At 45.5% G+C, this 14,404-nt stretch overlaps 1 pseudogene; it reads right to left on the bottom strand.

The window, feature by feature from the left end:
* Nucleotides 1-9,713, bottom strand: part of LOC123168008 (uncharacterized) — an 11,833-nt pseudogene extending 2,120 nt beyond the window's left edge.
* Between the last annotated feature and the right edge of the window lie 4,691 nt (nucleotides 9,714-14,404).

Raw genomic sequence — 14,404 nt, 5'->3', positions numbered from 1 at the left:
AGAGTATATATTCGGTTTATGTATTTGGTAGTTCAAGTTGTAATCTATCTCTACTATCCTTGGCTCCCAAGTTTTGTATCTTATATAAACAGCCCTTGGAGGCAATAATAGATATTCAGAATTCAATACTCTTCACATTCATCGACATGGCGGCTGACGGCAAACTGAAATTCGTCCGTGCTCAGTCTGCGTTCCCCGTGGTTTCCTCGGTTCCGCTCCTTCCACCAGGACCATAAGAGTGCAATACGCAGTAGTTTCTGCTTATCTGGTAGTTTCGGCACCGCATGGACAGCTTCCTTTGCCTAATTCAGACTTGCAAGCTTCAGTCTGACCACCTCTAACAGCAGCTCTCCAGCCCTGTTTCACTCGTTAACATTGCAGAAAAAGATGTCCACCATCTTCAAAGTACCGTCCGCATATGTCAAGCTTGATTCCATTCCTACTGATGTCCATGTACATGGGATGGCTGTTGTGGGCAAGTCTCCAAAGAAAGTGATGCACTTTGGGTGGGCATCTGGTACACCAAATTGCCCCAAACATATCTGCATCTCTCTCGTCAGGAACTGAGCTTTGTCCCTGTTGTCTGCTTGCATCTCTTTTTAACATAGCAACATCAACTTTGTATGCCGACTTTACAGGAGAAAGGCCCTTATTGTCGAAATGCCATGCTAAGAAGTCGCTTGTTTGCTCGCAAATGGGAATGATCCGGATGGAAGCAAGTTTCCACTAGTGCAGGATACCAAGTGCTTGTGATAGGATCAATAAGGTCTGACACACGGGTAAGTATCCCCTGACCTTGGTGTGATGTTGGACACCTTTGGGGATCCAAGGATCTTCCCAGATTTTGACATTAGTGCCATCACCAATTCTCCATATGAGATGGAGCCCCTCCTTCAGAATCTCTATTCCTTACAAAATACTTGTCCACACATAGCTTATCCCTTGACCGGCTCAGCTTTAAGAATGTCACCATCAGGAAAGTATTTTGCTAACACACAGACTTATTTACTAATACTACTTGAGAGCAGAGTCACCTTTTTTTTTTTGGCAAAAAGACAGCAGAGGCAGCATGACGGCCGTCCAATCTGCGCCGCGATTGGCGCCGATTACATAGGCTCGATTGATGCGCAGCTATTCTGCTTCCGCCTGTTTTTTCTTCAAGATGTACTCTGTTTCAGCCTTGGTCTCCTGAAGGGCATAGGACAACTCTGAGTCGATACTCGAGAGAGCAGAGAGCACCAAATAAGAAGGCGCGGGTCGCCGGAGAGGTTGCCCGCCCGCAAAACCCGGAGTGGGCAGAGTTCGAGGTCGGGTCATGGCGGCTTGATTTGTAAGCGCTCTGTACGTTTAGGGTTTCTGTTGCTTTCAGAATTGGGCGAGTCGTGACACAATGCAATGGTCTGCACAATATGATTATGTTTTAACAGGATGATCTACTAGGACAAAATGAATATGCTTTATTTGTTCTTCAGAATCTGAACAATCCAATCTCGAAAAGAAAACAGAATCTCAACAATCTTGGACACAAAAGAGTGACAGAAGAAGCCCCCGTTGTTAAATGGGTCTTGTGTATGGTAGGAGAATTAAGCATAAAAAGCTGATGTATAGTAGTAGGTTAAATGGGTCTTGTGTGGCCGTGCTCCCTGATCGATGCTTCTTTCACGAGTTCAGTGTGCCGGGAAGAGTGACGGAAGAAGCCCCCGTTGTTGGTTCTTCCACCTCCTTACCATGCTTAGCTTTGCCTCTCCCTTTTACAGCACCATATCGGCCGAGTAACAACGAGGGTGTCCACCGTACCGCCCTTGAGTGACGCCCATCGCTGAGCAGCGGCTCAAGGGCTAGCACTACGTCACGCATCGACGGTCGCTCCTTGTCCTGCAGGCACCGGCGTGCGATGGTTGCAGTGCTAGAAGCTGCCGAAAATGAGTATTGCCCCTCCAGTCTAGGGTCCATGATTCGGTGCAGATTGTACTTATTGAGAGAGGAACGCGACCACTTCACCGGATTTTTTTTCAGAAGCAGTCGCTTCTCGTTGATTGATGCCCCCCCGGCCAGCAGCTGTAGGAGCACTAGACCAAAGTTGTACACATCGCTTTCACTCGCCTTGTCCTGTGGATTCTCCTTCACCAATTGAAAGCCAAACAGCTTCGCTGTATGATCCTGTGGATATAAAACCAACATAAGGGTCCCCACTGTTAGAAACAATCTTGCTTTTAGCATGTCCAAGTAAAGTTGCTAAGTTTGATAGGCAGTGATAAAGCCTGCCGTGTTAGCTAGTCTATCAAAATCAGATTGGGTGTGTCTAAAGTTAGTTTTGATTGGAACAGCTAGTGGTAGGTGCCTAGGCCCTGTGTGTATATAAATATGCACAGGCAGCACACGGTTGGCGTCAGGCTTGGCTGCGAGGTCTGTGGTATTAGGCCCGGACTATCAGCACCCCTTCATCAATTGGATAGGAGTAGCGACATATGCTGACTAGACGGTGGATTCAGACTTACTGTTGTATTTCTTTGTAAGGTCTTATGTGAATAATTAATAAAGTGGTTGCATACATCGCCCGGATGCAGAGGCCGGAGGTCTTCCTCCTTTTCTAAAAAAAAGTCTCAGTCGAATGAGACTTCGTCGATTGCATACTCATGAGATCTTATATAGAGGGCCATGCAAAATTTTCTTTTCAATTTTATTTCTTGCATGTTATGTCACTTGAGTGGGACCTGTTTAAATCTCAGTCGACTGAGACCGCCCCATTTTCAGCGGGGTGGGCCCTTCCTACCCCCTAAATCCAATCCTAATCCTCCATATTTGCTACTCCGTGAAGTCTGGAAAAAGCCTACTCGTGAGTCCAGCATTGCTCCTTCCGTGAACTATGGAACAATGATTGTGATGTGCAGTAGTGGGTGTTTTAATTATGATGAAAGACTGGGATATGGTATGACTGACCAGTTGATGCGAAACTTACCGAGTCAACCATAATGCAGGAAGCTTTGAAACCACTATAGTAGATGCTCCGCTCGTCGTCCAAGGGAGCATAGATCTTCCGCTCGTCCTCCAGGTAAGCCAGACCTTTAGCTGCTCCAACGGCGATCTTGAGCCGTGATAACCATGGTATTGACCCAATGCGATCTGGAGCCATACAATCATGCACACGCTGTTAGGATATGAACCATGCATGCACTCTTGCTTTAATGACCAATATAAAATCGAAATCATCATGTACACTTACTGGTCTCCAAGATGTGGTTCAGGAGTCTACCCCTCTGCATGTGCTCATAGACGAGTATACCGTGCCCGTCTTGGTTGCAGTAGCCCAGCAGACTCAGGATATGAGGATGGCGCAATCTCTCAAAACACCACAGCTTCGACAGATGAAATGAAATGAAATTAATTAATAATTGAGCTGATGTTTCCAGCTGAGGCATGATTGAAGGGGAACACTGAAGAACGTACCAGCCCTCCCTCTGGTTTAAGCCTGTGGCGATTGTAGTCTGGATGGAGTTTCATGACGGCCACCAAGAGCTTGCCGTTGATTGCACCCTTGTAGATGTGGCCGTAGTCAGCCTTGCCGAGAATGTTTTCCGCTGAGAAGTGGCTGGTGGCCAACATGAGCTCGTCCCGTTGGAATTCATGATGGTGGTCCCATGACGCGGGATATAAGGAAGAAACCTCCCAATTTACATCCTCGGCCTTGTCATTGTCGCCAAGGTTGAGCAGGGGCTCAAGCGCTTCCACGACGTCCCGCATAGATGGCCGCTCCTTGGGCATGCTGTTCAGGCACTGACTCACGATCTCCACAGTGCTATACGCTGCCGACAACGAGTATTCCCCCTCAAGGCTCGGGTCAATGATATCAATCAGCTTGTCCTCCTTGAACGGGGGGTAGGCACATGACCACTCCATAACAAATCGCTTCTCATCGACAACAGATCGCCCAGCCAGAAGCTCTAGGAGCACCACACCGAAGTTGTACACGTCGCTTTCGGCCGTTTTGGCCCCTGGATAGTCTTTCGGGAAGCCAAAGCCAAACAGCTTCGGTTTGCGGTCCTGAAAAGTATTATATCACACAAACGGTGAACAAAAATATCCTAGCAACTAGTGTTGCTAAAGCACATCTAGTTGTGCGATAAGTATTGCGTATCTAAGTGCTCATTGATTTTATGCGGAGATTTGTGTGAGTCATTTTTTCCTTTTTTTTCCTTTTTATGTTTGATTGAGTCAGTTAGATGTGCAATACTTATAGCACATCAAGAGGTGCCCTTGACAGATCGGTAAATGCCACCAACAATCGATTCGAAGGTGGTAGTTGCATTAGCGGTCCATAAACTTGTCTGGTGGAATCATTTGTCCACTAACTTTCATAACGCAATAAACTATCCCTAACTTAATCAGGCTTAAGCACCTCAAAATCACTCTGAATCACAAGTTTTCTGCAGACAAAAAAGTGCAAAGCTAGGAGAATTTATACAAAACCAGGTTCTGACTCATGCCATTTAGACCCCTGTTTATATATCATTGTTCACGACAAATGTCAATCCCGCTCCTCCAACCATTGAAAATGTTTAACTAATTTAATTAAGTCCTGGGCTCATGAGTCAATACCTGATGAAGATACTAAGTAGGGATTGTTGTAAGGCAAATTTTAACATGCTCCCTTTTACCGCCTCTTTTTACTAGTGGGGCCGACATGTCATAAATATCCTTGTTTATAATTTTAGGTTTGCCTTTTCAGGTTGTATACCTTAGCTAGGACTCCTTGAACTTTGGTAAAAAAAACATGGATTATAACGAAAAACCCACAATAAGAAAACAACGTTTCTATTTAACAGATTTTCTAAAGAATAGCTAAGACCAATTATGTTGCTCCAATCACTCGTAAGCAATTATTTCTCCTATCTAAATCTATACACGTGACCAACTGTCTAAGTAGGCACTGTTTGTGATTACATGATCTCTTAGGAGCCAGAGTGCTTACCATTCCCTCGAACAATGTCATATGTAATTCTTTACAGTTGGAGTTGAGAAGGTGTGGGCTAACTACCCAGGATACTTGACTGGAACACCAGAGGCGCGACCCAGTGGTAGCAACGAGACATGCGTACACACAAAACACGAAGACGGACCAAAACATTTGGTAGGGTGCTAAAGTAGTGTTTGCGAATATTAGGTTCAAATTGGTGCCTAGTCATCGAGATGAACGCAGCAGAAGATGGACTTGAGGTCAAACCATAGTCATTTTTTTCTCGTTTCTCTTCCTTACCGGGGTGCACCGTAAACTGTTTTACCGAAACAACACCAGAAATCTTGGTGTTTAACCATTACAAAAAATTATGCGTCAAAACATAGACACGTCTCATATACTATCACGTGATAGTTATTATATTATTTTATTATTATTAATATGTTCCTATGCTACATCTAAGATACTCCAAAGTTAGCTACATGAAAAAAAAAATCCAATTGAGTCCTAATGGTTAATAGAGCAAGGTCTAACCAAGATTGGGTAGACCTAGAAGCAAACCACTAAGCAACTGGGCTGCAGCCCCGAGTAAACAAGCAGACCGGCCACAATTTGGATATCTTTGCAAAATACATTATTTGTGTATATAAAAAGTATGCTAAACATACTATATATACTACCTAAAAATACTATATATGCAGACACACACACTACCTAAATATTCTTACATACTACGTACTAGGTATACATATGCTTCAGTACGATAGATACTATCTAGAACATATGAAACACACATGTGTGTAACTACATCCAATTGTAAAAAAAGTTGTGTAGGCCTGACAGGGTAATTAGCGGGTGATCCAACTCCCTGAGGATGTAGGGGTTGACTGCTGAACTTCAGGAACACATCTGGCTGTTATGTTGTGGATGCTGTCATTGCATGTTTGGTATGCGCCTTGGATTCAACCATGTATAAATTCTGGGGTTCCAAAGTAAACTAGGAAGAGGTGGGAAATGACCATGAGTGGTTGTCACTATTGCAAAAGGGACCATCATTGTTGGCACATTTACACCCTATATGAGGTGGTCAGCAAGAAGATACCGCCACATGTGCGGCGAGCCAAGAACAGGTATAGGTTAAACTCACCGAGCCAAGCAGAATGTTGGAGACTTTGAAATCACCGTGGATCATCGGCTTGTCCGCCTCGTGTAGGAAAGCCAGGCCCTTGGCCGCTCCAATGGCGATCCTGAGACGCGTTAACCATGGTAGCTGTTCCTCTTGACGTTTTGTTGATGACGACCCTTGTGTATCTGCGGCCATACATAATCATGCAAGTTTGGCACACATATATGCTACTAATTAAACAAAGGAATCCAAATCACGCATCATACCACCGTTGGAAAGGTGGTCCTTGAGGCTTTCCGTGGGCATGTCAGCGTATACGAGCATCCTGTGATTGTCGTAGTCACAGAAGCCAAGCAGCTTCACTAGATGAGGATCATGCACCATTGCGAGGCACTCCAGCTCTGTCTCATCGACCAGCTGTTGAGATTGGTTACTGAAAAGCTGTTGTGGCTGGCGATTGAAATGTCTGGCGGGATTAGACAGGGACACCAAAGATACGAACGTACCAGCCACTCATGGTCGCCACTGAACTTGTTGAAGCACTTGACAACGACCTTTCTGTTTTCAAAGAAGCCCTTGTAGATGCCGGGGCGGCAGAATGTCTTGTCGAGGTTCCTTTTCTTGTAGTGGTCACTGTTGAAGTGTGCATTGGCGAAGTTGCTGGTGGCGGACATGATCTCATCGAGTGTGAATTCATGCACAGACTCTGGTGACCTAGACATCCAGATCACAACAACCATTTATCTAGCTTTGTCAGAACACAAATAATTAAATCAGATTAATTGAACTCCATGTAAATGAGGAAGTAGGCACCTTTCAGCAGCTGCTCTATCCAATGTTACATCTGCAAAGTCTATCTCCAGAATCTCATTCATTTGCTGTTTCTGATTTCTGCTTTGGTCCTCTACCCATTGCATGTTGATTTCAGGATTGCTTGGATCATTACTAATGCCGATCCTCTTACTCTTGATATACTCTACATCAGCAGCTGCACCACCAAATTTTGCATAGATCTCTCTAAGACCTGGCATATGGTCGATGCTGATCAGTGCATCACCCCGCTTATATAGTTCGTGCCGGTCGGAGTGAGTCCAAAGAAAGTATGGTTTTAGGTTCATTCGGGGGACGGCATTGAAAATTAATTTGAGCTTCCAGAGACTAGGCATTGCATCCTTCTCAAAGTTTATCCAAGCTACCCCAGTCGTGAACCTCAACTTGAAGTATTTGAGAGCTGAGAACCCGTGCTTGTCAAAGATGATCTTTTTAGTGCCCTGGCTTCGCACATACAGAGATAGAGCAGTGAGGGCACACAATTCCCTGAGAATATCAACACAAATCATGTGAAGTTCTTTCACTGCAATCTTCAAAATAACTAGGTTGTCAAGTTCTTTAGCCCACTTAGGCCGCTAGCCTGTGAGCATTCAAATCTCTGGAGAAGTGGCGCTCTACAATTAATCACCTCCTTGGATGGCTTGGTGGTGATTAATTTTGTAGTACTACTAACCACACTATTTTTAACCTTGGAACCATGGGTCATTACTACAGTTCTCAAGTTTTGATGTCGTTGGATTAAATGACCCAAAGATTTGATGTTTCTCTCCAGATCATTGGAATCTGTAGAAGAAACGGTAAGATGAAGATCCTCCAAGGAGTTCAGTCCGCCAGCTCCTCCTAGAATCCACTTAATGCCGTTCCAATACAACAAACTTCTTGCGAAAGGCAGACTGAGGTGCAACAATTTTGGGAGAATGATGTCCACTGATGACCTAATGACTACCACATCTGTAATATCTAGTGTTTGCAAACATTTTAGCCCATCGGTTGGCAGTTTTATATAGAAACCGCATCCAATCTTAAAATATTTCAGTTGAATCAGTTCTGAAATCCCAGCAAGGTCTACAGGGTCACAAGAAGAGTCGCCATGAAATGATAGTTGAAGGTTTAGAACACGAAGAAGCTTGAAATCTCTGATACAAGGCATGCAGTTGAATAATCCAAAATAAGCAAGTGACCGAACTTGAGACTTCCTGATGTTTATGGGTGTCTTGGCATATCTTGCATCGCCAAAGAGGAGAGATAGTCGACGGACCTTATTAGAAAGTATCACGTTCTTTTGACTGCAGTCTATTGACACAATGAAATTCTCTTCTGCAGATTTGGATGCAATAAAATCATATACCACATCATGAACTGCACAGGACAAGACCTCATTGTTGTGGTTGATACGTATAGGATGGATTAATCTTCTACAAATAAGTTCATTGAGATAGCGCTCTGCAACTTTCAACCTGTCCTGCCGTTCCATTGTATCGATAAAACCTTCTGCCACCCATTCCCTCACCAAATCATCATTGCAGAATATGTATCCCTCTGGATACATAACAAGATATAGCAAGCATGTCTTCAAATAATGAGGAAGATTATTGAAGCTAAGATTCAGTGCTTGTCTCATTCTTTCTGATGCCAAGAAACAAGAGTTTAACGACTGATGGATGTACTTCAATAGATCAGTTGGCATGGCAGGCTGGCTAGCTAAAACACTAGCTATGCTGATTATAGCTAGCGGCAGACCATCACATACTTCAACAATATCATTTAGAACCTCTTTGAACTCTTCAGGACAATAACTTTCAGAGCCAAAAAGTCTGTTAAAGAAAAGCTTTCTAGAGTGGTCATCATCTAGATGTTTCATCTCAAGAACATACTCTGGTTGATAACAGCAACATTTTAACGCAACGCCTTCAACCTGAGTAGTTGTTATTAATCTGCTGCCATGATTACCTTTTGGACAAGCATGATTTATAATATCCCATACTGATGCAGCCCATACATCATCAATAACAATCAAATACCTGAATACAAATAGTTAAGTCATATTACGTTAAACAACATGTGTAAGAGTTCTAGTTTTGTTTTGTATGAACAAGAACAAAACTACCTTTTATCTTGCAGATATTTCTTGATCTTGTCAATGAGTTCAACTTCCTTGCAATGCCGTGAGGGACGTTGCCGCTGGATTTGCCAGAGCATGTCATGGAAAACTCTTTTCATATCAGGTTTCTTGGACACCCGAACGAAAGCTCGACAACTGTAATTCTTACCAAATTTGTTGTACAACACTTCCGCAAGTGTGGTTTTTCCAAGACAAGCAGATCCAAGAAGACATGACACCTTAAGTTGCTGGTCCCTATCGTTAGCCAGTGAGTTGATAAATTCGTTCATCCGGCCATCAATTACTATGTCATCAGTCACTACATGTGCGGTTGGAAGAAGCATAGGGCCCATTGACACAAACCTATGCCTCAAGGTCCTGCAAGAAAGGAGATTGTACCTATGGTGCCGTTCAATAGTCTCCTGGACATACATCCTGAATTCTAACAGCGTTTCCGCAATTATAACCTGAGTCCTGGGTGGCTTGACATGTGTGGACAATTCGCGGAGGGTCCTGATGGTCTTGTTATTGTTGGGAACAAATATTAAGCTGTTGATGTAATCCTCCATGTCATAAGACAGGTCACGCACCTCATTCATCCAGCACATGGCTTTCAGAGGAGGATCCGTCAGCTCTGACAGGTCATCAAGGTAGGAGCTTATCTTTTCAACCTCATCTCTGAGGAGGCACGTCCCGTCCATGGCCTCCGTAGAGGAACATCCCGGTGGGGGATCTAGCAGCAGCATGTCCAGCTTCCCAATAAGGGGTCTCATGGCACCCAGCGAAGCACTGATCGGCCCCTCTGTTCCCCTGACTCTGCCTCCACCTCTATCTCGCGCTGAAACAACGTCTAAAATACACACACAACCAAAAGTACAATCAACTAGCGGAAGCTGTCGCGCGCGCACATGCACCCTGTATACTATAGAAAGGCAACCGCTAACTAAGTAAGAAAGTGAAATTCATAAAAAGAATGTCCCAAAGAATCTAGCAACAAGTAACCACACCACTAGAATTTGTTCATCTCTAGAAGCCGACTCCGTCCTCCCACATTCACGGGAATTTGCCAAAATTTCACCAACAAAGCCTTTTTTACTAATTTATTTATGTGTCTCACGCCACGACATAACACGGAGGGAGTATTTATTACCAATGCCAGAACTTTATGCTACAGTTGTTCTACGAGGAATGTATCCTCATTCAGTATGTAGCGTTTTATATAAAAGATTTATAAAAGGTGGTACGGGTGAGACACATCCTACGTGGAGGGCTGACCCGACATCCCCGTATCCTCCCCGTGTAAGAATATTTTGAATATTCAGTGTGACCCCTGTAATTTATGGAAATAGTTCTAATATTATATCATCTAACGTGATGATTACTGGACGTAAAGGAATTAGAATTATGGGTTGAATGAAATACCATCTTCTCTCTCTTCAAAATAGTATAATGATGGTATATATGTGTATGTATAAAGGTACATATAAGAGTGCATTGCTTGGATCAGTCAAGTGTGTTAAAAGTATTGGTGTGTGTGATTAATTAAAGAGAACTAAGGGCAACTCCAACGCGCGACCCTAAATAGACGTCGATTTCTTCCGCTTTTCGTCCGTACGGCAAGTAAAACGGACATAGCCGTCCGCTTGCGGCCGTGCGGCCATCGGTGCGCCCAACGAGCACGCCTCGTCCCAAACCGTCCAGATTTATGCACCTTGATTTTTTGCTCAAAAAACAAAATAAACTTGCAAAGAATATGAAAACATAAATATAAACATGAACGTCCACACATCCATACTACCCAAGTTCAACACGGGTCTTAATTAAACTAAAACTTAATAAAAGACATAAAAAACTTGATAAAGGCCGGTCGCCAGTGGCCGCCGTCGTCTTCAGGAGCCGCTGTCCTACTCGTCGTCGTCGCTGGTGAGGTCGACGTAGGGAGATGGCTGCCAAAGGTGGGCTGGGGGCCCTCACTAGACCGGAGGCGCCAGCGGCGGCTGCACCACCACCTCTTGTGGCTCGTGCTCCTGCTCTGATGACCGCGGAGGCGTGTCTGATCATGGGCCGACACCCACCGAGCCGGCCATCTCCAGCGCCGTGCACGACCAGCTCCACCGCTGGCCCACCAGACGAGGGTTCCACGCGGCGTCTTGGGGCCCCTCCACCACCTCTTCCTGCACCCCCTCCCTGAAGTCGAGGTCTAGCTCCAGGATGGCCACGTCGCCGACCACAGTGAGGGCTAGCGCGGTCTCTAGGACATCCCATTGTCGCTCGTAATGGATGGCCATGGAGTCTTCCATGACCCGCCCCATGTGGCGGTCCTCCTCCTGCTCGAACATGGGCGGAAGTGGTGGCGGGGACAGGGACGGAGAAGGCGTCAGCGTGATGCCACGCACACGCCTATGGCCCTGCGTTTGGGGAGGGCTGTCGGCACGAGGAGGACGCGGGACGGCATGGGCTCGGAGGACGATCGGCAAAAAAAAGATTGCCGCCGCAGGTCGTGCTCGTTGCGGAGCCACGTATCTCACAGCGGCATACCTGGGGCCGCCGAGCAGATCCGGTGGAAGGCGGGTGCAGCGTCGGTTGATCTCAACGTGGCAGGCGCGGCATCGGTTGATCTTGTTGCGGCGGGCGCGGCCGCTCACGGGCACTGCTGGGACGGGCTCGCAGTTGGCGGACAGATGCCAGTGGTTCGGCAGGTGGACATCTCCCCACGACAGTGGCGTCCCCGTCTCCTAGTAGCGTCGGCACACGTCGACGAGGATGTACGGCCTATCCCAGTGCCCGATCGCCGGTGGCGCGATTTCGAACGCTGGCGGAGCAAGTGGTGCAGGAGGAGAAGGTGGTGCAGGCGGGGCGGAACTGCTGGAGCGGCGTCGACCAGAGGAGGAGCCGGCCTCATGGTCGTGATTCCCCTTGATGATCCAATGCCAGCCCATGGCACCGGCGGGGAGGTGGGCCAGTGTGGTGCGACAGCGGCGGCTAGGGTTTGCTAGCTCATGTTGGGGCTATAGGAGGCAGGCAGGCTTGGAAGTGGAAGCTGTGGATTGGTCGGTCCACGGCTTCCACGTTAAGAAGGACGACGACCGGGCAGCTGGAGGATGACAGCCAGGGCACGCCACATGTGCACAGTTATTTTGGACGGTGGAGATAGGCGGACGGCTGCCAAGCGTTCTCGAGACGGACAAGGAACCCGTCCGTTCGATGTCCATCACATATGTTACCCCACTATAAAGGTAGTAACATAGACTAGTAACATGCCTATGTTACTAGTCTATGTTACTATCCATTGTGGCTAGTCTAAGAGCACCGGTTCAGGCATAAATGGCTAGCGCTCTATGCTGTGCAATGCACGGAAAACAAGTCAATATATATGGTTGGAGGCTGTGCATAATATACACATCCATTACGGATAAACTTGTGTCGTTTGGATGCTAGAGGCTGCATAAAGGAAGTGCTGCACCGGGAGCATGTGAATTTGCACATATACATGATGGCTTGTGCGTGCTACACATTATAGACCCGTTCTTTTATCATCGAGACAACACGAAAAGAAGAAGGAAGAGAGAAGAGAAAAATCTCTATTATGGGTAACGGCTACGTTGAAAACTCCGGAGGTTCCGCATCATTTATGGAGCGACTTCGTCGATTATTCCGGTGATTTCACAGTGATTATGGAGATATCAAGGTACGCAAATTAAAGAGATCAAAAGGTTGAATCAACCAGTGCATAATTGATCATGGACTAAAGTTTCCACATCATGGTTCATGGAATGGAGAGAGAGGCAGAGAAAAAAGAATTAAAAAAAGATGGTACGTGTGAGCCACATTCTACGTGGATGGCTGACCGGACATCTGAAAGTGCAACTAATTCTCGGGTGGTTTTGATAACTAATAACAACATATACATCATTAAACTAATACCTATTCACAAATTATTTCAGGAAAGTTCAATGTATACATGACAAGGACATGTGATTGTGGACCCCTCAAAATGCTAAGGACATGCATTGGCAAATGGTTTAAGACTCTACATTTATTTATTAAGTGACCAAAGATCACATTGAGTACATAGGAAAGACAATACTATTAAAATGAGATGAGGTTTTGATCATGAGTCATTTGCTCAAGTGCTTGAAGATATTGCTCCAAAACCATAAACCACTTTCCCACATTCCAATCCGTCCAAAACCTGAAATCAAATCTCGGTCCCACCGAAACTCACCTGGCCGAACCCACCGAGATACACTGGACAGAGCCATAAGCCAAAGTCTAAAAACTCGGTTCTACCGAGATGACATTTGGTACCACCGAAGTGCAATGACCAAATTTCTGTAACCCATCGTTTTCACTTCGGATTTATCGAGTTGAACCGATCGGAATTACTGAGATGAGGAATCTTCTTAGGTCATCACATATTGGTCCCACCAAGTGGATTCATCCAGTCTCACCGAAACGTCTAACATTTGAATCCTTTGCACAGGTCGGTCCCTATCGAGATTTACTTTCAGCGTCACCCAGTCATGCATAAAGTTTGTAATGCATAGATATTTGGTGATGGCTATATATACCACACTCACAGCACCTACTCTTAGTGAGAGTAACCAGGACTAAACTGCACTTCCCATATCCATTTTATGAGAGAGAAGCACCTACGTTTGTGTTGAGATCAAGGCATTCCACTCCAACCATTTGATCCTTGATTTCTAGCCCCCTCAAATTGCTTTCCACTCCAACTCTTCTCCCACCACCATGCCAAATTCTGTGAGAGAGTGATTAAGTGTTGAGGAGACTCTATTTTTAAGCACAAGAACAATGAGTTCGTGATCAACAACAACATTTATTGGCTTCTGGAGAGTGGTGTCTCCTAGATTAGTTAGGTATCACTTGGGAGCCTCCAAACCTTGTGGAGTTGAACCAAGGAGTCTATAAGGGCAAGGAGATCGCCTAATTCATGAAGATCTACCTGGAGTGAGACTAGTCCTTCATGGGCGTAAGGCATGGTGGAATAGACAAGTTTGCTTCTTCATGGACCTTTCGTGGGTAGAGCCTTTCGTGGACTCGCACAGACGGCGTTAGCCTCCGTGGGTTGAAGTCTCCATCAACATGGATGTACGATAGCACCACCTATCGGAACCACGCCAAAAATCATTGTTTCTTCATTGCGTTTGTTATCTCTGATCCCCTCCTTTACGTTCATATGCAAAGTCTTTACTTTCTGCTGCCTAGTACTCTAGACTTGCATGTGTAGATTGTTGTTGGACTTGTGATTCTTGCTAAAACTTGCCTATAACTAAAATTAGGAAAAGGCTAGGTTTTTATTTCTCAAGTAGTCTAATAACACCCCCCCATCCCTCTGGACCTACTTTTGATCCTACAACATCCTCGTATC

Source organism: Triticum aestivum, chromosome 7D (assembly GCF_018294505.1).
Source record: "Triticum aestivum cultivar Chinese Spring chromosome 7D, IWGSC CS RefSeq v2.1, whole genome shotgun sequence".
NCBI classification, from domain to species: Eukaryota; Viridiplantae; Streptophyta; class Magnoliopsida; order Poales; family Poaceae; genus Triticum; species Triticum aestivum.
This window is presented reverse-complemented; position numbering and strand designations above follow the sequence as displayed.